Here is a 24,925-nt window from a genome sequence, read left to right as displayed (position 1 = left end):
TCCCAAATTGCTCCCCCAGGGACAAATTTGTATGTTGATATGATGGAAAGAATTGCAGGTACTTTTAATCTTACCAACTGCTGGGCCTGTGGGGGGCTTCGGGAGGCCAGAGGCCAGTGGCCTTGGAGGGCTTTTCCTTTGGCCCCGAAATGGCTAGTAAGTAGTAAGGCAGATGTTAAAAGTACTAGTCAAAAATGGGATGAGAACCACAGTTGGGAACTTTCCCAAGTGGCGTTAGGAGAGTATTGCATCAGTAATAATGGTACAGGAAAAAGGTTGGGACACAGCCGTTGCATATGGACTTTAAAAGTAAGGTGGATGAACCTTACAAGATTAGAACGGCTTTATTATCCTAATAGCCCAGGGTATAATCGGCTAGTGTGGCAGCATCCCAATGGAACAATTGTGTGGTTTAATAAATATTGGAGTGCCACAAATCAAAGTGATGATCAGACAGATTGTACAGACAAGAACCAGGATGGGCTATGGGAATGTTCCATGAAAGGAGGCCACGCAGTTGCTGGTCCTTTGGGTCCAGAAGGAGGCTTGGGGTTTCCCGAGATGCCCTATGGTTGGGCCCCTCCAAATGCCACCAATAGAGAAAATAGGGCCTTAAGAGGATACTATTGGATTTGCGGACGACGGGCCTATACAATACTACCACAGGGGTGGACGGGAACTTGCTATATGGGAGTAATTGTACCAGCTTTCTTTTTGTTACCGTCTGAGGTTGGAAATAAGCTAGGAGTCTCTTTGTATGATGATTGGAAAAGGGCCAAGAGAAGTATTGATGTAAGTTTGACACAGGGTAGCTCCCAAAAGTGGAAGAAGGATGAGTGGCCCCCTCAGAGGATTATTGAGTATTATGGACCAGCTACATGGGCTAATGATGGGAGTTGGGGATACCGGACACCAATATATATGCTGAATAGAATCATCCGGTTGCAGGCAGTCTTGGAAGTAATTACTAACCAGACCGCCACTGCTCTCGAGTTATTGGCCCGACAAAGTTCTCAGATGAGAGCAGCCATATACCAAAATCGGATGGCCTTAGACTATTTACTTGCAGAGGAAGGCGGAGTCTGCGGAAAGCTCAACCTTTCTAACTGTTGCCTCCAAATAGATGACAACGGGAAAGCAGTCTTAGAGATTGCCAAAGAGATTAGAAAAATAGCCCATGTACCAATACAAACGTGGGAAACCACATGGAATAAGGACTGGTGGTTTCAATTATTTGGAGGACCCTGCTGGAAAAAGGTAGGGTTTATGCTTTTGTGTGCTCTAACTGGTTTGATTTTTATCCCTTGCCTTATTCCTTGTCTCACTAGATTGATAACCACCACAGTGGAAGGAATGCAGGTTGCAGCAGTCCCTCTAAAAGCACAGACTGCTGCAAAGGTCATGGTCCTCAGAAAAATTCCTCGTAATTATCTTGATATGCCCGAATGAAGTAAAGATCAGAAAGCATCTCGAGGGGGGATATTGTTAGAAATATTATTAAAAATGCATTATCAATAGCAGATTTAGGGAAAAAAAAAAAAACACAGCTGCTACCCCTCCTTGTCTCCTTAATGGGAGAGGGAAGGGGGGGGTTGGAAATTGATGGGAAAAACCACCAAAAGCCCTTTGTACTAAGGTATCACTCCCTCTCTGTCCTGCAAATTTACTATCTCTTTGTTACACTAAATCACACTTTCTTTCATGACCCCACATTCCTAAGGCTAAGATAAGAGCAAATGCCATTTTTGCCTTCAGGTTGAACCTTGAGTAACCTTGGGTTCCATCCACGCACGCGTGATAGCCTAATGCATATTAAGCCTACCCGCCCCGCATACTTAAGTAGTTAATTATAATGCACATGGGACGTATGAAGCGACATGTTTACATATATGTTTGTATGAACCGGAAATGAGTTGTAAAAATTCCTCCTTCTACACACGTGGTCAGGAGAGGGGGGATAAAAGCCTGCTAATAATTGTGCTCGGGGGCAGAGGGATTTGATCTTTTGTCTTCTCCCTCTGACCCTATTTGCAAATATATATCTTTTGTGTTGCTAATAGAGTGTGTCTGTGAAGGTTTTTTTCCTCCTCCCGAGAAACGAACCACGATTTTTATATCACTAATGGCCACCTATAAGTTTATCGGGGTGACCACCAGTATCTGGGGGAACATTTGTTCACAAGAGCGCCCCAAGGGATGACAAGGTCAAACAGTCATAAACTACTGCGAGACCATTTCAGGCTGGACATAAGGAAGAATATCTTTACTGACTGAGCCCCCAAGGTCTGGAACAGCCTGCCAGCGGAGGTGGTTCAAGCACCTACATTGAACACCTTCAAGAGCAAATTGGATGCTTATCTTGCTGGGATCCTATGACCCCAGCTGACTTCCTGCCCTTTGGGTGGGGGGCTGGACTCGATCTTCTGAGGTCCCTTCTAGCCCTAATGGCTATGAAATCTATGAAGTCTACAACTGAACAAGAAAGAAGCAAAATTTAACAGCCTGCCTGACATCTGACACCTCCAGGTAACCAACCTGCTTCACCCTTTGACTGTGCTTAATTTGCACACTCACAGAGCAGCTTTTTTTTTTTTTTTTTTTTTTTTTACAAATGGAATTTTCCACCCAGGGGGACCTTACCAAATGTCAGTTCCCTTGTGCAAGATGAAGTTTCTTTTCTACCTGGGAGAAATTTTACAATCTCTGATTTCTCCTTTGTCTAAAGAAGGGCATTTGGGCCTGAAAGCTTGCAAAGAAAGAATTTTTTTTTTTTTTTGCTACTATTTAGTTGGTTTAATAAAAGATATAGCCTCTACCCCAAGAGTTTTGTCTGCCTAGGTTCATTCTTAAGCACTTACTCCTTTCCAGATTTAACAGCACCACACTTAGGGGTAGAGGGGAAGGAATACATAGTAGGGGGAAGTCACAAATAAATAGACCACAAGAAAATTTTTCATGAGCATGCAGCAATTCATATTCATTTTTTGCTGTGCTTTCAATATTGTTTTTTATTTTATGAAATATCACAAAAGGAACTTGTAAGGAGCTGGACAACAAGCTTAGATTAAAAGAGGTCATTTCAAAATTAATATTGCATGCATTTAACTGCTTTTGCTGTTGTGTGTTAAAGATATGTGCTTGAAATAAATTAGATTTTTATAATTATATTAAAACCAGAAGGCCCCTTCCAGTTCTATGTTTCAGTTTTATAAAATAAGCTATAAATTTGTCCTCAAAATAGCAAATGGTTCATCATGAAAACAACAAGTACAGCTAAGATATTTACAAAAAGGCACAAGCATCAGACAGATAAATCTGGAAGACCATTATTACAAGGGTTCTCGTCATAATAAATTATAGGAATTTGGATTGGGTTAGAGTAAGACTCTCATAATATTATATGAGGCATAAAACAGCTCCAAAAGTCTATCAGGCCAGTGCAATTCTCACTCGTGCTCTCAACCCAGGTTATTTTACCTTGAGAATTTATTAAACCTCTAAGAAGTTTTTAGGTCTGTTTTGCTAAGTTCATGTGGGGTCTGATTTGAAACCTGCTAGGTCAATCATTTTCCATTGATATCTTGGCACTTTTAAGAACAAGTATGAACAGAACTCAAGGGAGCTTCATTTAAATGAAACGTGGTATTTTGGGGGAATGATTTAAAGGACAAAGTACAGAATACAGAGCATCTAGAGAACCAGACTTCCAAAATGAAGGTAGCTCAAGTGATTCAGATCTCAAACTGAAGTAGGTCAAGCCTGTTGAGTGTTATAACCTGAACATAATCTGGTGTCTATTTATTAAAATACTGTCTACCTCCTTAGACTGTTATCTCTTTTAAAAATAAAATGTTGATATCTGTACGAATTCTCAAAAAACTATTCAAATATGAATTTAGCTTCACAACAACTTAAGAAGATATACAAATTTTGCAGTTTACAGATGAGAAATTGAGGTATACAAAAGGTAATACCTGATCAAGGTCATACAAAAAGTTAAAAACATACCTGAGAACATGACCCAAATTTCACATACACTTTATTTACTCTCTGCTCTAATACATGATTTTACTCTAGAGTTGGTATCTAGTTCTAATGAGGCTCTGCAAGGGCTTATTTTATCATTTGTCTTCAGCTGCCCTCATGTTCTTGACCATGCATCACTGAAAAGCACATCTCCAGTAGAGAAACTTGCTAAACAAACTCAAATGTAGCTTTGGCTTCTAGAGTGATTTTAAACAGCAGGATTCATCAATTAAAAGTTGGAAGGAGAGGCATTGCAATTATCTAGCCTGATCTTCTATGTAATGCAGGTCAGAGGGCTTACTTGAATTAACTCCCATTTAAATCTGGATACACACACACTGTACAAAATATTAACCATAGGAACTGTGTATACACACACACACTTTTTCTTAAATCAAAATTTGATGGGTTTTTTTTTTTTAAATATATTTAGTAATGGGATACCCCACCACAGTCCTTGGTAAATTATTCCAAAGGCTAAGGGTGGGGGTGGGGAAAGGCACAATGCACAGCATCCAAGTGAGCTCACCAATACTTCTGGAAAGGGAAGACACAAAGAAGCACAAAGAGCAAGGGCTAAATTTATCTAGTATTCAGTCATGCTGCACTGCCTACATTAAGTTGATTTGTGCAAGATCTGAATAAGGAATTCAACTCAAGGAGTTCTTCTGTGTTCTAATGGGCACAGTGTAGGCTATATAATAGGAGTACAAGCCCAAGGACACTGCATACTACTGGGTCCTGACACCACTACTTCTCTTCACCTTTGCTTGACATTTACTCAAAATTATATTAATGACATGTTCTTCAATAACTAGAACTGCAGGAATATTTTACTGAGGACAGTATCTGGAAGGCATAGCAAGTACATGATCAAAGGATCAATGACAGCAAATAATAATGTGAGGAGTCTCAAAGACATTAAGCAAGGTTTGGCTGCCATTTCATTGACAAATTTCTCTGCCATTCCTGAAGACCAGGATCCACTCGTTCATGTTTAGATAAACAGTAAAATATCTGTGTGCACTAACTTGTGAATGTTTTGTACAGTATTATTTGCTAGAGGCAATCCCTGACATCACATTAAGATAGGCGAAGAGGGAAAGATGGCTAGAAAATGCGTATCTAGTAGTATTAGTAAGCAGCATCTATCTGTGTCACAAGACAAAGAACTGTGATGAGACATCAGCTTGCTGAACATCTGTGGGTGTGGCTATAGAATGGATGAGCAGAATACTAGCACCTTCCAAGACCTCAGGATCGGCAACTTTATCCCACCAAGAAATTCCTAGAGTGCAGCAAAGGCAACAGAAGTGGAAGCTGCTTAGACTTTTTTCTTGAGTAGAATGTCATCCTCCTGCTTTATTCGGCCTGGGTGCCACACTTCAAAAAGGATGTGGAGAAGCTTGAGAGAGAGTCCAAAGAAGGGCCACACACAGGATTAGAGGCCTGGAGACCAAGACATATGAGGATAGGCTGAGGGACTTGGGATTGTTCTTGGAAAAGAAAAGACTCGGGGGGGGGGGGGGGGTCGGTTCCAGCCTGGGAACCGAGTCAGGGGTGACATATCAGGGGTGTACATCAGGGCTTGGGGGAGCATCTATTCATCAAGACTCCCCCAGGGAAGAACAAAAAATAATGGGCAGAAGCTGATTGAAGATCACTTCGGGTTAGACATAAGGAAAAACATCTTTACAAGTCAAGTACCGAGGGTTTGGAACAGGCTGTCCCCAGAATTGGTACAGTCACCCACCCTGGTGATCTTCAAAAAAATGTCTTGATGCCCATCTTGCTGGGGTCATTTGATCCCAGCAGTATTTACTGTTCACATGCAGGGGGCTGGACCCAGTGATCCGTAAGGTCCCTTCCAGCCCCTAACAACTATGAAACTATGTGGTCCCAGATTTGCTGCCATACAAAATGGGCCTGATGACACAAGCATGATATACTTTGATCTTGGTTTTAACAGGTAGTTTGTTGTTGTTCCACACTTGTTTGGTCAGCAAACTCATGATACCTGATGCTTTGCCAATACAGGTACCTAGTAATAGTTTAGTAAATTATGCTGTATTGGACTTTCCCCTGTGATTTCCTTGTTAACTGTGGGTTTGGCAGATTTGGAACCATACTTCTTTAGAAGTTTCATTATATTAATCTCTTCTAGTCAGGTATTTAATCAGCTCTTCCTGGAAAAGAGTTTGTTTATGACATGTAGTGTTCTCACAATGTCAAAAGGATTTTTTTAATGCTAAGGAGGTTATAGCATGAATACAAGTACAGAAAAAATACTGGATGCTCTGGACTAGCTAGCTATATGTGAACAAAAGAAAAAGCTATGGAGTTTGCCCTCTTCTTTTTCTTATATAAATGCATGTTGTACAACATTCCAAATCTTCTCCTACGTACGCTCAAAGAGTCCTGCCTAAACAATGGTCCTTACGAACACCCACAATCAAGCATAATGAATTGATACAATAATATGGCATGTTGAAAGGAACATTACAGAGAAAAGAATTATATTTAATGTTTGGCAATTCCCTCTCCTGCACTTCCTTATTGATGTAGGTGAAAAAAAAATGTTTAAATATTTTAAAATACCAGTTTAAAAATGTTGAATTTAAAGCAGTATTTGCAATCTGCACTTTCCAGTGTTCTACAAGCAATATATAAAAGTAGCTTTTTACCCAATGTATAACAATACAAGGAAATTAAGGGTTATCACAAAAATTTTCTAACATGTCAAGTTTTCTCACTGTGCTGCCAAGTTTTAAACCAAGTACTATAGCTACTGTCTTCAAAACTTTTTTTTCTATCTTTCTATCAATTCCAATTATTGCTGAAACTCTAATTACAGGTTAAAATGCTAGCCAAAAGTAAATTAGAAAGCACATGCAGCAAGATAGTCAAGACAGCAGCTAAAACACAATGATTATTGAGTTAGTGTGTACAGCAGTTAGAAATCCAGCACTGGGACTTGCAGTATGGATGTGAACTGAATACATACATTGGCTCAAATCCACTCCTGTTTTGGTGGATAAGTAGTACTTACACAACTAGCTTTAACCATTTAAGTGCTACTTACAAAAATATTTAGACCTTACGGGAGTACAACTCACCAGCTCCTCCTGAACATCCCTGAAGGGAGAAGGGCCTCCTCTTTTTCAGGGCACAGCCCATTTCACTGAATCATACTCACTAGTTTCTTTCTGGCCCTGCATATTTTCTCCTAGTTTCTCAGTTGGCCAGCATCAAGCGAGGATTGGCAAATGCTCAGGGCAATGGGCTGGAGGTCAGAGCACCTTTGTTGGAAATGGTAGAGGTAGGTTCAAATCTCCTCTGGGTGAAGGGACCTCACAACCATGGTCTCCCCCTCCCTGGGCAAATGTCTCCAATCATTAGACTACTGAACTAATGATGGGAGGGCCCTCTTTCTCCTGCTCCTCATCCCCTCCCCCCCCACTTACCCATCAATAAGTGGGAGCTGAATTTGGAGGCAATATCCAGAGTGGCAAAAAGATACAAACAGCCATTTCAAACAACCTTGTATCTTCATTCTAACTCTTCAAAAAATGTATATGGCACATCCATACATGCTGGCACCTGTTTGCTTCCAGAAGCTCAAATAGCAGTGGCAAAATTTGTCCCAGACATATCTGCCTCAGCACACGTACCTGAACATACACTTTGGTGTGGGGCAAATTGTGCCACTTGGAGCAAACTGACTCTGCCCAGCTGCTCCCAGATCTTCTGAAGATCATCTCTGAAGGATTTGAGCCAATGTATGTATTCAGTTCACATCCACACTGCAGTCCTAGCGCTGGATTCAGCCATCTTGTCCACCCTCCAGCTAGGTCCCCAGCGCTGGCCCAGGGCAGGCTCATCTGCCCAGGTCTTGCCCCTTGCCTCATCAGCAGAGATCCTGGTATCCCCTTTTTAAAAATTGCAAATACCTTGATAAGAAACCCTAATTCTCTCATTAAAATACCCAAAATCCATGTTCTTCCACTGTTCAAATGAAATGCCACTATATATAGGGAGATCAGTTGGGCAATGTTTTATCAATATATTTACAATTTTAAAGCAATTCGGAAGCCTACCAGTGCCTCTATCATTATAATAAATTCTAAATATCTATACATGTTGGCATTTGCTTTTGGTTTTTTTGTCATAGAAAAATCAGAGCTGCCCCCACACTTTTGATCACAGGATGTGGAGCACTAAGCAGCACTGATATGCCAGTGCCCTGTCCCTGCCCTTGCCTCTCACCTCTCAACCCACAGCTCCACCAGTGCCCCTCACTCCTGACCTGCAGCCCCTGGTGCTGGTCTTCTCCCGGGGCCAACTCAATACGCGCACACCCCCCCCCAGGGGCTCTCTCTCTGATTGTGTCCCTTCTTGCCCAGCCCGGACTTCCCAAGAGGCTTACTCCCCTCTTGGGGCTTCGTATGTCACAAGCAGTGCCCCACTCGGGCCTGCCTCCCTTATATTCCGCGGCCACTCGCATGCTGGCCTGTGCCCCGCGCTCGAGCCTGTGGTCGCGCCTCTCGAGTTCCGTGCCCGCACTCGGGCCTGTAATTGTGCCTCTTGTGCTCGTCACCCACACTCGGGCCTTCTATGCCCCCACTGGGGCCCTTGGTCACGCCTCTTGCGCTCGCTGCCCGCACTCGGACCTTCCTATGCCCCCACTGGGACCCTTGCTCGCGCCTCTTGCGCTCACTGCCCGCCCTCGGGCCTTCCTATTCCCCCACTGGGCCTGTGGTCGTACCTCGTGCACTCCCCGCCTGCACTCAGGCCTGTCTATGCCCAACCTGGGCCTATGCCCCACTGGGGCTCTTCCCAATTAGGGCTTCCAATTGGGGCCTGTCCCAGTAATGCCCACGCTGGGCTGGGGTCGGGACCCCCCCCACTGCTTAGGCCCACCTTCCTGGGCCCACACCCTACTAGGCTTCAACTCTGTTAGGCTCTTCCTGAAGTCGCCCCTATGGGCTGGGGTTGGGACAACCCCACAACGCGGCACCCTCTGTGGTGCCAGGAACTCCCCCACCTTACTGGGGAGCTCCTGCTGAGGCCTCCTCCACCCTTACAGCCTCACCCGGTCCTCCAGCGTAACAATCACAACTCCACAAACTATGTTGGCTCTCTCCAATACCTTTCTCAGGGGTTCTCTCCCTCCCCTCGCATCATTGCAGTGGTCAAACTGCCAGCGTAAGCTTTGCTGCTTAGCTCTGCCGCAGAGCTCCTGCTCCTGCAGTGGCCAGAGGGGGACTGTTTTTGGCCTCAGCCTTCCCTTCCTTATGAAGGCCAAGCCTCGCCCCCTGGCGGCCAGCTGATCTAATCAGCTCCCAACAGCTAACACCTGCTGCCTTCCTAACTGGCAGCTAAGCCATTCCCCATCTTCAGTAGCAGGCACCCTAGTGCCCGCTACAGCCTGTTACGATGTCTCAAACTGTTTTGAGATGCTGCAAGAGGCACGTGCTCACTTGTCTTGATATGATCTAAAAAAATCTCATTTTTAAGGACAAGGTGAACTTCTTTAGAGTTTCAACAATATACAATGTGCAATTAGAATTATGCTGCCATGAAGAAAAAACTGTTTTAATTTCTAAGTCTTCCTACATTTGAAGTACTTTAAAAAACAAACTTTTTATCTAGCTATTACAGAACGAAAGCATCTGAAATAATAATAATAATACAATAATCCTTTTTTTTTTTTTTAAAGTATTTCAGCGCCTAGAATCCCTGGATCAAGGACAGTCACATAATGCTCAAAATCTGCATATCAAACAGGATGCAAAACGTGGGAAAAAAGAAAAAGGAGGTGAAATGTAGTAGAAAGACAAGACTCAATGAAACTAGAGTCTAGCAGGAAAACATTTTCACTGAGTAAACAACGTTTTCAGCAGATGCCTCTCTATGATCTAGTATAACAGTGAACCCATGAACAACAGGGACAAGTATCCAACAGTTACACATGCTTCCCCTGCAACAGCCAAAACCCTATGATAAACGCATGCAAGTCATTCTGTACCATCAAACCCTATAACTTGACCTGGCCAGGAATTTGCTACAGAAGCAATATTTTGAAGGAAAACAATTTATGCAAAAAACCCCCAAAAAACAAAAACAACTTTTTTCCACAGGAAAATGTAAATTTGCCACAGAATTTTGATTTTTTTCACTGAAAAAGTTTCAGATTCCCTAGGCCACCAACTGGAGAATCAACTTGGGAGCCATACAGGCCAACTTCCAGGACTCTCTGGATTGTCAGGCTCCCAAGGTTCCCTAGCTGCTGCAACCCAGCCCCCAGACTCTATCTCCACCCCTCCACCCCCATCCCCAATGTCTCAGGAGCCATCTTGGAACATCTAACTTTTCTTTCCAATTTGGAAGGGAAACTTTCTTCCAGAAATTCACATTTTTTGCACAGAATAGAAATTCCAGCTCTACCCAAATCCCTGATCAGATGCTCATCTGTGAAACAGGAGTAATGCTTAAGCACTCTCGAAGTGCCTTAAAAACACTGGAGAAAAGAGAAAGTCATAAAAGGGTGTAGAAGCGGAGACAGAAGGTTATCTGAACTAAGAAATGCTGTTGCCATTCCCCACTGCCAAACTTTAGCTACTGACACTCACCACTATTTGCCATTTGAAAGTGGGCAAAGAACATGGTTCGGATATTGCCCTTTTGTACCAATGCGCCATAGTATTCTGCCAGCTTAGTGTGTGGAAAAGAGAGATATTATGGTGATCAGCATTTCTACCTTTTGCTATTCCTGATTTTTGAACCCAGCTGTAAATCGATCTCTTCTATTCTGTAAAAAAAATTCACTGCTTTTTTTAGAATTGTTAAAAATATACTGTACATGGTAATCTGATTGGTTGCATGTTCTTGTCTGTTTTCTGTTAGGTAATTCTAGCTCATTTGATCTATTCTCTTTCCTCCATGTGCAATTCTTTTCTTGATTTTTTTTTAATTTGTCTGGAAAACCTGCTCATCAGTGGAAACTTATCCATTAAATGTAAGAGAATTAAAACCTACCTTCTCATCAAGAAGGTTGTCCCATATATGGAATGAATACTGAACAAAATAGTCTTGAAAAAGAAGACTTTTGGTATCCATTATTAATGGGTGAAAAACAAAACAGTAATGAAAACAGTCATTGATATACACAACAGTATATAGTAACTCAGAGTTAAATCTGTAAGAAAAAAGCAGCCTGCTGTTTCCTTTTACCACTGCAGCATCTGACTCTTTCAATCTCACCTATATGGCTTAGACCTACCATTCTCCAACATTTTGATGTCTTCTCTCTCTTCTCCCTCCCATTTTCATTTAAGGAGATTATGAAAGTAACCCAAAGACAAAGTTATAAAACTTAACTCTCTTTTGGACAATACTGAAAATAAAAAGGGAAAGAGCTTACAGTTAGGTTTTTGATGTACCACAACAGAAGTACTCTGACCTGCTACTGTCTTATTAGAGTGATTTCCTTAGGGAGGACTGAGTACATGGTGTATTCATGCCAGACATGCAGTCTGATCTCTGTGGGCACCTATACACATGACCAACCTCTGCTCCAACATATGCTAATTAGCATGTGTCAGAGCTGACTTGATTAATCGAGTCTGCTGGAGCATGCTAACTGGTGCACTCCAGCAGCCTCCATGTCACGTGTTTCATATTGGTGGTGGGGGCATTTTAACTAATGCATGTTGAACGAGCTTCAGGTAATGCGTTCCCACTACCATTTTGAAGTGTGGGATGCAGAATACATGTGATGCTGTGGGCGCTTTAATTACAGCAGCTCTGAGAACAGCTCTACTTAAGATTGCCCCCACCCCCTCACCCTGTAGCGCACGTATAGATGTACTGCGTTCTCATCAGTTTTTACAGTGTAAATAAGGTTAGGTCTGCTGTCCAATGGGAGGGAAACATTTGAAGGTGGTGGGGGCTGAGTGGAGCAGGTCCCTGCAAGGTCAGTTGTCAGCTCTAAGGGTCATACTCTTTCCTTTTAATCAGAACAGTCATAGTGGGTGCTGTGCTATCACTGGTGTCATTTTTTAAATGACACAGAAAACAGTGACCCTGGCCACTTGTGATAGAAAAGATCCCACACTACCTTTTTCTCAGAAGAGAAATGTCAGCCCTCATTGACACTTCAGTAACTGTATTCTTTTTACCCATAGGATAAGCACATTCCTGTCCAACCATTTCACTTGAAGTGCTGAACAGTGCTGTTGGTGTCCTGTTAAAACAGCCAATGTACTCCACTTGAGGAATACATGTATGTGTAGCCACAGTTAGACAGTATGCATATCCAGGTGGCAGTGGGCAAATTCTGTTATCATTTAAGTGTTAACTGACAGACTCTTAGTAGACTTGGAAGAGCAGTCCCATCTAAATCATCTCCTTTAACCAACAAACTCAGAATCTAATTAGTATTAATACTCGAACTTGTATATTGTGCGATTTCCTGAGGCAGAATCCATAATAATAGCTCATTCTGAAGTAATTTGAAAGAAGTCCTGATTTGAGAAAAAAAATGTTCTGAATGTCAGTTAGTCTGTTGGAAACTTCTGAAGATCTTTATATAATATAATTAATTTTATACAACTCTCACACAGTTTTAAGTAACCAATTAGTCAGTCTAACTAATTTGAAAACATTTAAAGTCTCTTATAAAGCTCTTATTGAAAGCAAAGTTTTGTGTAGCTAGTCACATTTCTCAGCTGATTTCTTACATAAAATCAATGGCATGACCTCTGGTTTATTCCTGATTATTGATTAGAGAGAAATGAAACATACTACCATATCTCACTTTGTTCCTTTCTCCTTCTCCTATTCTCTTCCCTAGCACTTACACAAAACTTTCACATTCTGAAGACTTTCTTTTTTAACAGTGATACAGTATCATAATGCATCTTAATTTGTGTCAGTATCCAAAAAACTGCATTTTCACAAAGATATTAAATACACTAAACTATTATTATTAAACTGTTTTGTTCATTTATTTTATTTACTTAGAAATGGTTAAAAGGAAAAATATCCAGGCATTTTAAAAGCAATGTATAAACCTAGTGAAGCAAAGACACATGGGGAATTTCTACAAGTTAACACTCAGCAAGCATCTGACCTGTTGAAGATGCATGGAGATTAAAGAACTGTTGAGCATCCAGGGTCAAATCTTAGCCTCTGCTCAAAGGTGTATGGGGGCTTGATCTTTCCACTCCACAGAGGTTCTGCAGTCCACTGACTCTCTCTACCAATTTCACAGTCTACATGAGGAGGCAGAATATTCATTGTGATGTTCTTCTGGCATTACTATTCAGTTGTATCATTGCTCAGAGTTATAGAGTTGATGTGTCTGCTCCCAGGCCCAAATCTTCCTTTAAAAAAATACCTTATGGATCCCTAGAAGTAAATGAGTTTTTTTTAAATGGCTATCAGGATGTTCTGCAAGAGTAGAATTTTTCTAAACACTAGTGAAAATTGGCAAGGCTTTTGAGAGGGTGGTTTTGTGTGTTTGATTGTTTTAAGTTCTGTTCTTCAAGAATGAAACTTCAGATTTGGTTCAGACTGTAGAAGCTGGCAAAAACTTGTACCTTTGGCAAGTATAAGATTTCTCTTGGTGAAATTATTTACTTAAAGTAGTCAAATAGAATGAGAGAGAGGGAAGAGAGGACAGAGAGAAGAAAGAAGACACACCAGTTACTCTGCGCATCAGTTTTTGCAAAGCTCAAGACGTCCACAGAAGCTCAAGGTGGATTTTCCTAATTGCCCAAAAGTAACATATGGAGCTTTAGGGCTAGGGACAGAAGTTACACATAACCCAGTTTAAGTGATCAGAAACTAGTTTAAACCTGTAACAGAACAGAAGCGCAGTACACATAAACTAGTTTCAAAATGGCTGAAACTGGTTTAAAATAAACCTGGTTGAATATAGTATCAGACTTAACTGATTTGGGTCAAATCAGTTTATGAGACTTCTGTCCCAAACCCCTTCCTGGTTTAAGTTAAATCACAGTCTGCCAGTATCCCAGCATGCCTTCTAGCCCTGGGCTGGGCTATCTGCTCCTCAGAACAGGGTTGGCCCCACCCCTCTATTCCCTAGCTGGAGCAGTGGCTGACAAGGGGAGGAGGGGAAGGGCAAGCCCAGTTGGGGAATTAGCTCAGTCTACAAGGTTGGGGGAGCACTGCCTTCCGCCCAGCAAATCCCAGCTGAGATCTGGGGCCAGGGGGGCCAGGTTAAACACTCCTTCTCCATCTCAAACATACTGCAACTGTGGACTACAAATCTCAGAGGCACATGGAAACAGGAAGAAGTGAACCTTGCAGAATCCTGCTGATGTGATTCTGGATTGCAAATCCCAGAGACCTGAGGGGCCAGAGAGCTGTGCTCTAGCACCCCTGGCTTCTGGCCTAAGCCACTGCATTTTAGACTTACCTGAAAAGACTGAATTAATTCAGCCTTGGCTTTTTGGACCATTTGTACCTAACCTAGAAGTACATGTGACACAGTGAGCTTCCTGTTATCCATATTTCAGTCATATGGAACTCCTAATGGTGCATGATGCAAATATTCATTAGGAAGTGAATAGTTAACAAAAACGTTTGATAACTGCAAAGTAGAAAAGTGTGGTCCTCAATACAGCCTTCCTGGATTAGAGCAAGGCTTCCAAATCTAGGGGTCACAACCCCAGCAAAGTTGTCAATATGTTAAGAGGTAATAACTACTCTGCCCTTCCTACACTACTTAATGAGATGGAGTTCCAGCAAGGTAAAATTTGAAAATATATTTCTAAATCTAGCATGCGTACATATTATATATAAAAAACAGTTCAGTGTTTCTTCATAAATTTCACAGACGTTAGAGCTAGAAGGGACCTCAGAAGATCATTGAGTCCAGCCCCCCGCCCAAAGGGCAGGAAGTCAGCTGGGGTCATAGGATCCCAGCAAGATAAGCATCCAGTTTGCTCTTGAAGATGTTCAATGTAGGTGCTTGAACCACCTCCGATGGCAGGCTGTTCCAGACCTTGGGGGCTCAGACAGTAAAGAAATTCTTCCTTATGTCCAACCTAAAATGGTCTCACAGTAGTTATGACCATTCGACCTCATCATCCCTTGGGGCGCTCTTGTGAACAAACGTTCCCCCAGATCCTGGTGGTCACTCCGATAAACTTATAGGTGGCCATCAGATCACCCCTGAGCCTGTGCTTTTCCAGGCTAAAGAGCCCCATGGCTCTCAGCCTGTCATCGTAAAATCTGTTTTCCTGAACTCTGATCATGCGCATGGCTCTTCTCTGGACTCTCTCAAGCTTCTCCACATCCTTTTTGAATTGTGGAGCCCAAAACTGGACACAGTACTCCAGCTGTGGCCTCACCAAGGCCCAGTACAAGGGGGGAATCGCGTCCCGGGATTTGCTTGAGAAGCATCTATGGATGCAAGCCAGCATTTTGGTTGCTTTAGTAGTCGCAACATCGCATTGGAGGCTTACATTCATCTTGTGGTCGGTCAATGATGACCCCCATGTCTCTTTCTTCCCTAGTGCTAGCCAGCGTAACACTGCCGAGCCTATAAGGATGCTGCAGGTTTTTCCTCCCAAGGTGGAGAACCTTGCATTTTTCGGTGTCAAACACCATCAGGTTCTCGTCCGCCTATTTGCTGAGCCTGTCCAGGTTAGCCTGGATCACCTGCCTGTCTTCTGGTGTGGATGCTTTGCCCCAAAGTTTGGTGTGATTGGCGAACTTGGCCAGTCTGCTTCTGATGCCAGTGTCCACATCATTAATGAAGATGTTGAACAATATGGGTCCAAGGACAGAGCCTTGGGGGACCCCACTGGTCACAGGACACCATGATGAATGACTTTCATCAATTACTACCCTCTGGGTCTGACCACGGAGCCAATTTCCCAGCCAGCGGATCATGGTGGACCCAAGGCCACAACTGGCCAGTTTTACCAAGAGGTGATCGTGGGATACCAGATCGAAGGCTTTTCTGAAGTCAAGATATATGACATCAATCTCTTCTCCCTTGTCCAGGTGATAGGTCACCTGGTCGTAGAAGGAAATGAGGTTGGTCAAGCAAGACCTACCCACAAATCCACGCTAGCTATCCCTTGGGATGTTGGCATCGGCCAGTCCATCAAGGATGCCTCTTCAATAAACTTTTCTAAGATCTTCCCCAGGATAGAGGTCAGGCTGATGGGCCTATAGTTAGCCGGATCCACTTTCCTCCCTTTCTTGAAGATAGGCACCACATTGGCCTTCTTCCAGTCTTCGGGCACTACACCAAAGTGCCAGGAGTTTTCAAAGATCCGTGCCAGGGGCTGGGCTATGATGCTCGCCAGCTGCTTGAGTATCCTGGGGTGTAGATTGTCAGGGCCAGCTGACTTCAAGGTATCCAGCTTCTCAAAGTGTTCCTTCACAAGGTCAACATTAATGGAGGGCAGGGGATCTCCCTCACCCGGACCTTCCTGTTCCATAGCAAGCATGGGCGTCCCATGGAACTGATGAAAGATTGACACAAAGTACCCATTTAATAGGTTGGCTTTTTCTTGGGCGTCAGTTGTCTTGTTGTGTTTGCTTTTCCTCAGACAATACAGTTAATAAAACATGATAGAAAAGCATCTCTGAGTGCATTACAGAATACTTTCCCACTAAAAAATTCATATTTTTCCAAGTTATGAAACTGCATGCAGAGAAACTATTTATGTATTAGTCTGTGACAAAGAGGAAAATTACTAAAACTGACATCTCTAACCATGATTAATGAAAGCTTGCTAGTGGGGCAGTAACAGAGATACAGGATCAAGTCCTTATACAACTTCTTGATTAACAACATCAACTATATGACCCGATTTTAAAAAAAAGCAGCAGCAGCAGCAACAAAATACCTAAGACATCTGATGTATGCCCATTTTCATTGAATTGGCCCAAATGCAAATCATTAACAATTTTATAATAAATCATGGCCCAACAGTAATAGATATCTGCAACCAAGTGAATTGTGACATATTATACACAAAGAAAATAATCTTCCTGACCCAGCAAGGATTCTACTTAATCATTCTAACCATACAGGGCAAGTGATTTCTTAATTACTGTATTGCTTTTAGCATTAGCTTAGTTTGCACCCAGTCATGAGGGCTCAATCCTGCAAAAGGATTTTCAAAGGCTAGCCTTTATCCCAGTAAAGCGTTTAACTCTAAATGGACCCAGAGAGCCTGCCCTTGAGAACTCATCTTACTCTATGTACCAGTCTTAAACCCAGCTACAATTTATGAATCATTGACAGTCTGCCGCAGAAAACAGTTTGCTAAAATAATATTTCCTTTCAGGTGTTCCAGATGCACTGTCCTTTTTCTGCTGTGTTCCTTTTTCTCAAATTAGAAGACAAGGTGTAGGGTTACCGTAGTTCCAATTTCAAAAAAGAAGACACCTACAGGGGGGAAAGGGGCATATGATTTGGAGGGCAACTCCCAATCTGCAGCCCCCTGCCCCCGCAGTGATCCTCACTCCCGACCCGCAGCTCCCTGCTCCCCCTGGTGCCCCTCACTTCCAACCTGCAGCTCGCTGCCCCGCCAGCCCTGCCAGTGCCTCCCATTCCCAACGCGCAGTCCCCAGTCCCTCCAGCCCTGCTGGTGCTCCTCACTCCTAACCCACAGTTCCCTCATACCCCTGGTGCCCCTCATTCCTAACCTGCAGCCCCCGCACTCCCAGTCCTACCTGTGCTGCTCACTCCCAACCCAGAGATCCCTTCCTCCCAGCACTGCCAGTGCCCCACACTTCTGACCCACAGCCCCTGCTCCTTGCCAGCCCTGCTGCCCAAGCAGCTTCCTTAAACACACACACACACACACACACAGACCTTCCAGGAGGTGCCAGGGCCACAGGCAGAGCATGTGATCTCCTGACAGCCAATCAGCTTCCCCACTGCCCCCAGCCATAAGCAACAGCAGAAGATGAGCAAAAAACCTGGACATTTGCTTGCATTTTAAAGAACACGCCCAGATGGAGGACAAGGGGCCAAAAGAAAAGGACATATCTGGGAAAACCGAGACATATGGTAACCGTAGAAGAGAGAACTATCAGTCTCCTCCTTCTGCTTTGATATTTTGACTACCTCAATAATATCCTTCCATTTTTTCTTCAAGACTAAAACTTATCTATTAAACGCATGTATATTTGGCACATCATCATCACCACCATGGTGCAACTCCTATATCTACTTACATTATCCTGCCCTGGACCTTAATCTGTCTCTAGCTCATGTTACTAAAGGTAAAGCAACTAAAAACGCACAGTAAAATATGATCAGTATCTTTTCTATTCCTTTTTAAAAAAGGGAACACCAAAATCATTCTATACCTGAACTAATCATATCTATAAGAAGTAAGGCTCTCTGTTCAGAGGACAAACCCTGGAACAGTCTGAGAATAGAACACTAGGCTTTTTCCTGCTCATTTATATTACTGTACCAATGTGGAATAATCAAGGACCAGACATGTATACATGAACAAAAGAAAAGGAAAATATTTGCAATTTTTTCCCATTTGAAGTGTGGTTTTACTCTGAAAAGTTCCTCAAAACACGGTATCTTTTGAGTCCATATTTGTTTCATCCTTAGTTGATTAAGAATTGTGCTTGTTCAGTACTTCTGAAAAAGCAGCTCCTGTTGGATCAAACTGGATATTAAAAAAAAAAAAAGTGGTCAGTAGCCACTTTTTGCTTTAAATAAGTTAATAACCACACACACACATGCAAATACTTTTTCCTAAGAAATGCACTGAGTTACAAGGATAAAAAGGGTGTTAACAGAATGTTCAAGCAGAGTAGTTTGCAAGAGGGAATAGGGCATACTTCCTTGCAGTTAATTTTTGGGTATACGAGTCATGTCTCCACCATGTCAGACTCTGCTAGAGCGCGCACGCTGCCATAAAAAGAGCTCCTCCCACCCTATCCTGTTCCATGTCCACTGGGTGCCATACTGGAACCAGGAGGTAGTGGGCAAGATTCATTTTCATGGCAGCATTTCCTAGTTTTGTCCAACACAGTGTTGATATGTCCTGGTGTTTGGTGCAACTTAATGTATTCCTGAACCAGAGGAAGGAGGGAAAGGATATTCCTGCTGCAGTTATTTCAGAAAAAAAGAAGATTCCAACCTTTTGCTTGGTCTAACACAATGAAGGGTCTCCAGTAATATGAGCAGAGCTCCAACTAGATGTTTGTCTAATATGGGTGGAAGAAGGGGAAGAAAGAGAGAAATAGGATGTTCCCACTCAGAGGAGAAGAAGAAAAAGTATACTCATGCATCAGAGGGAACTCAGGTAAAATTTACTCTGGCTTATGTCAAATTACCAAAGAGATAGAAGAGAGACAAAAAAGGGAGCAACCAAGAAAACATGTCAGCTATCACAGTATGCCAGTTTTTTATATATATTGTCTATCACCTTTATTTTTCATACTACTTACCACCAAACAACTTTGAGGTAAACAGACTTTTCCAGCTTTTCTCTGAGTCTAATCTGTACATAAAATGAAATGTTCCACACAGGAGATCTTACTACATGTTCAACTCTCCTATGAAATATGAACTTTCTTTTCCACCCAGGAAAACTTTTACAATCTTATCTCCTATGCCTGAAAAAGGGTGTTTGTGCCTGAAAGCTTGCAATTAAAGAACTTTTTTTGCAAAAATCTAGTTGGTCTAATAAAAGATATTACCTCTACCACGAGGTCCAATTGCTTTATTTTTCAGAATGCATTCACCAAAGAAACAAGACAAAACCCCTAGAAAGAAATGTTCATTAACAGAACCACAAGAATTGCTGTAAGGAGGATGCAAGCACAGACACACAAAGTGCAACTGGGATCTAGTGAAAAGTCCCAAAGCGTTTAAGATAAATCTTGTTCTGTTCATTTGGTTTTGTTTTTTAGAATTGTTTGTCCAACTCCAAGTGACTCATCCTATACAAATGGTCAAAGAATGTGTTTATAGGAGAGAAAGATCTAAAGACATTTGAAAATATACAGCTGGATACCCATATGAAACAGAACCAAGAAAAATGAAGACCGAGAGAAACAAGAATGCAAGCCTGTTACAAAACACCTTCTATAGATTAATCTGTGAACTTCCCTTCATAAATCTATGAGATATAAAAAATCATGGACTAAATACAGACAATGGATTTATGGCATAATATAACTTGCCTAACATCTGATAACCCCAGGTAACCTCTCTACGTTTTACCAGCTACATTCTATCACCAGATCACCATTCCCCCATCCCCCACCCATCGACCTCTCACACATTTATCGTCTCCCATGGCCTCTGATCCTCACTGCCACACATTTTCATTTTCACAAACCTGCATTTTGCACATTGGCTTCTATTCCATCCAGGAGAACACAAAACAGCAGACTCTCCCTCTGCCTGAAAAAGGGTATTTGTGCCTGAAAGCTTGCAAAGAAGATTTTTTTCCAACTATTTAGTTGGTCTAATAAAAGACATTACATTTACCAAAAGAAACTTTTCTGCCTATGGCCTTAGACCAACACTGCTACAACCAACACCCCCGAGGAATGCAAGCCAGATTTTTTAAATGTAAGTACCTAACATTAGACACCAATATCCATATTTTAGTGCAGCATTTCTGAAATCTAAAATGCCTGTCAGACCTGCCTTTGGTATCAGTAGGAACTGTAGATGTCTGGCCTCTTTGAAAAAAAAAAAAGGTTTTAAATGCCAAAATGCAGATTACGATATCCAATCTGAGCATCTCTTTTCCACCTCAGTTTGAACATGGTGACTATTTATTCTAATCAAACTTGATGCCACATAGAATGCAATGTATGAACGGATATCAGAACAAAAAACTTTAGGCAGCGTGAGTGTGGCAGGAGAAAATAAACCCCCACTTGCACTCTTCCCTTTACCTACATGGTGACGGATGCTCTCCCCGGCAGATACAAAGACAGCTGGTGCTGCAAGTGCCATGCCGCTGGACTTGTGCTTCCAGCTAACCAGGTGGGATCTGCCAAGCCAAATAGCATGGTGCACAGCAGGGGAAATTTTGGTTGGGGAGGGAAATTCTTCTGGCTAGAAAGTGGGGTTGTAGGAATCCATGCCCCAGGCAACTAGAAGCCCCACAGCCATAGTAAGAGGCACATGGGTTCTTCATCAGAGATGCCAAGCAGCAGCTGGATGCAGAACACTATCCCCGGTAGCTTGGGAGGATACAAGACGACACGGAACTGAAGAGTGAGATGGCTGAACAGCAAGCAGGACTCAAATAGGAAATAGGTGAGGCAGCCAAGCTGCCCACATTTTGTGATTGTCATAAAAGATGGACCGTCAGGGATTCCAGGCATGAAACCTGAGGCCCTTGCTTAGGGATTTTGCTCAGGAAAAGCTTAGTAACCTGGTGCCTAATCAAGGTCACAACAAGAGCTGGAGTTTGAATGCGGACAGTCGCCCAGAGGCCTGAAGCAGGAGTGTAGGGGTGAAGGAGCTCTCAATATAGAGCCCATAAGGGTCAAGCCAACAGGCATTTCTTTTGGTGGCTAGTAGAACCTGGAAAGACTAACCTTTTTCTCCAAGCAAAGTATTGCCTCCTGTAGGAACCAATTCTCCTTTCTTTTTGTACATCAAATTCATGGCAGGTAAGAGATTAGGCAGAAAGCAGAATTTCCTTGTGGAAGGTAGCACCTGCACCCTTCATGGGTCAGCACTGTGATACTGAGACAAGCTAAATGATCCAAAATTAATCAAATGAAATTTAATTAGAACAAATGCAGAGTTCTATACTAGTGACACAAGAACTGCATACACAAACTGGGGAATGAGTGCTTAGGCTACAGTCCTGCAGAAAAGGACCTGGGAGTCATAGTTGATTGTAAACTGAATACGAGACAACAGTATGCTCTTGCTGGGAAAGAAGGCAGGCAGGAAGGCAATGGCATACTGGGATATATTAATGGAAGCACTGGTGTGGCCTCACCTGAAGCACCAGGCCCAGTTTTGATCATCACACTTCAAGACAGACATGGAAAAACTAAAGAGAGCTCAAAAAGGAGCAACTAAAGTGACTGAAATTCTGGAAAACATAATTTGCAAGGAAAGGCTGGAAGAACAGGGATGATTTAGTCCGGAGAAGAGAAAAACGAGGGGGATTTGATAATAGTCTTCAAACACCTGACTGCGATAGATTATTTTCTATAGATGCAGAGGATGAGATGAGGAGTAATAGTCAAACTGCAGCAAATAAAATTTAGGTTAGGTATTAGAAGAACTCTCTCACTATGAGGGTGGCAAAGCATTACAACAGATTAGCTAGAGATGTTGTAAATTTTCTATCCCTAGAAGTTTTTAAAAGCAAGTTAAACACTTGATTTAAACAGAGTTGATCATGTCTGGGGGTGGGGGGGAGTTGAACTAGATGTCATCCTGATGTCCTTTCCTAATTTTCTATGATTTTATTAATAATTCTCAATAGCTTGGCTTTTAAGGACATAAAGAACGATGAGAAAAGGGAGGGTGGAGGTTTATACATACAGGCACACATATTAGGAAGGAGTATGAGAGGCATACTTTTCCAGTGAGATACTAGCATTCTAAGTATGTATTGGGGCAACAAGAAAAAACTATTTTGAGAAAATAGAGAGCATTTTTGGTACTACATGAAAATTCTCTGCAACTCAAAGAATTAAGCACCCTTGTTCCATTAATATTTTCTAATTCAACCATGCCTTGACAATCTGTTTGACAAACACTAGTTTTGATTTGGAATTATTCCCTTATTTCCCCATTCCTTCAAGGACTTTATTGGTGGGAGGGGAAGGCAGGGCAAACAAAGAAAAAAGGAGACATACTAGCTACATAAATGCTTCTATTGGATCCAGAATGAAGGAAACAGATCTCTGACTTGCATCAACAATTACATGAATCAAAAGATGAGATTCTAGTAATTGCCTTCCCAAAACAGTCCTGAAGTCACTGTAAGCACAAAGAGAAAAAAGTGATCTGCAAGACATTGTACAAAGAATCATCCGATCTGAAGCAGGGAGATGAACTAGATATCAGGCCATGGCTTTTAACCTAGGCCCTTGACTTGCCTGGTACAGTCACTCATCCCAAGACTGCCACTTCTTTAGCTGAGGATTGGGGTGGAATAGGTTATCAGAAACCAATATCTAGGCCTAGCCACCTGCCTACTCCCTACATTTGGAGTGGCAGCCAGAGTCAGCTGATCCCTTACTCTTCCTATAAAAACCCCTGACTTGGAAGAGGAAGCATCTGGGCAATAAGGTTCAATCTTGTGCCCAGACTACCTCACCGCCAGCTTGTGTCTCTACTGGCTCTTTAACAGATTCCCCAACTACCCAATCCAGCTGGCCAATGGACCTTGAGTTTGGCCTGATCCTTTGATTCTCTAACCCAACTCTGGTTTAATCTCTTGGATACTGGATCCAACTGGCCTCCTGACCCTGTGTTCTGCCTGACCCTCTGGATCTATGACTATTCCCCAGATGGGTCTTCTGGCTTCCTGATTCCCCTACACTCAGAATCAGAACACTCTCCTCAGCTATTGGTTGCTTCTTCTGACCCCGAGTGATCCCCAGACCTGGCTGCCTGCCACTGGCATGATGCTAGATGACTCCTTGAGGTCCCTTCCTGCCCTATTTTCTATGATCAATTATTTAATCATAGTAGCTATGATATAACAAGTGCCAAATTAAGAGCCATCCCAGACTTAAAGAAATCTAGATATTTACCAGAGAAATTCAACAAAAACATAGCATCAAATAAAAACAGTCCTGTTTTGGATTTTTCTCACACCTCCTTCCATTTCCCTGAAGTTTTTACCATCCATCTCTTGATCCTCCATCCCAGTTCCTAGAGGTCCATATCGTATCAGCACCAATAAAAAGAAAAAATTGATATCATCAGCAATTGGCTTTTTTGGCTGATAACATCGCCCAAAAATGCCACATACATGGGTGCAGCCACAGCATGCACACAGCCAGCTCAGCAACTTGGAGAGCAGTGTCTGGCTGGTAAGACTGTGAGGGGGAAGAAGCATGAGGGGGGTAGATCAAAGTTATCATGGTAAGGGAGGGAGTGGGGCTGGGTTGGGGCTAGGGCAGATGCTGCCCAGACAAGGTGGGGCAAGGTGTGGGAAGGAGCTATGAGCGGCTTGCTTGGCAGGCTTGAGGTGGGGAGGAAGGGGCAGCTCCTGCTGCTGCACATACCCCCAAGGGAGGAATGGGGGTCATGTGCCCCCCAGATCTGTGCATGGGGAGAGAGCAGGATGCCGCTGTGGGCTGGGGGCAGCACCAGGCTGCCCTTCCCCTCCCTACATTCCCCAAATGAGCCACTCACAACTCTCTCCCCCACCCTACTCTGGCCTGGCTGGCAGTGCCTGCCCAAGCCCCATTCCCTTCCTCACCGTGGTGGCCTCAATCTGCACCCCACATGCCCCTTCCCTCCTCTCCCTCTTCCCCTCAGACTTACCAGCTGGATACTGCTCTCCAAGCTGCCGGGCTTGCATATCAGCAATCAGCCTTCGGTACTGGCCCAAAAAATCTTAATTGGTGCACCCCTACCAGTCTCTCCTTTCCCTCTGGTTTTAGCTTATTTTAATATAACCTTCTCACAGCCTTCTTTTCCTCCCCCTCCTTGAGTTTCCCCTCCCACCTTCAAAAAAAAAAAAACAACCCAAAAAATCTTTTCCTTCCTCTTTTTTTCTTGATTCCTCCACATTCACCCCACTCCCACCAAGATCACCATCTCCCACAGTGCACTTTCCTTATCACCTTCTTCCACAAGATAGCCAGCAACTCTGTCCCATACAAATGGCCTCTCTCCTGTACTCTACTATGTCCCTCTTCTGCACCTTGC

The 24,925-nt window shown here is 42.9% G+C and overlaps 1 protein-coding gene across 1 annotated transcript in view; it reads right to left on the bottom strand.

Moving 5' to 3' along the window:
- RYR2 (ryanodine receptor 2) overlaps positions 1 to 24,925 on the bottom strand; it is an 830,495-nt gene that overhangs the window by 709,528 nt on the left and 96,042 nt on the right. The window lies entirely within an intron of this gene.

Source organism: Crocodylus siamensis, chromosome 1, assembly GCF_052110815.1.
Source record: "Crocodylus siamensis isolate JL-2025a chromosome 1, ASM5211081v1, whole genome shotgun sequence".
In the NCBI taxonomy this organism is placed as follows: domain Eukaryota; kingdom Metazoa; phylum Chordata; order Crocodylia; family Crocodylidae; genus Crocodylus; species Crocodylus siamensis.
This window is presented reverse-complemented; position numbering and strand designations above follow the sequence as displayed.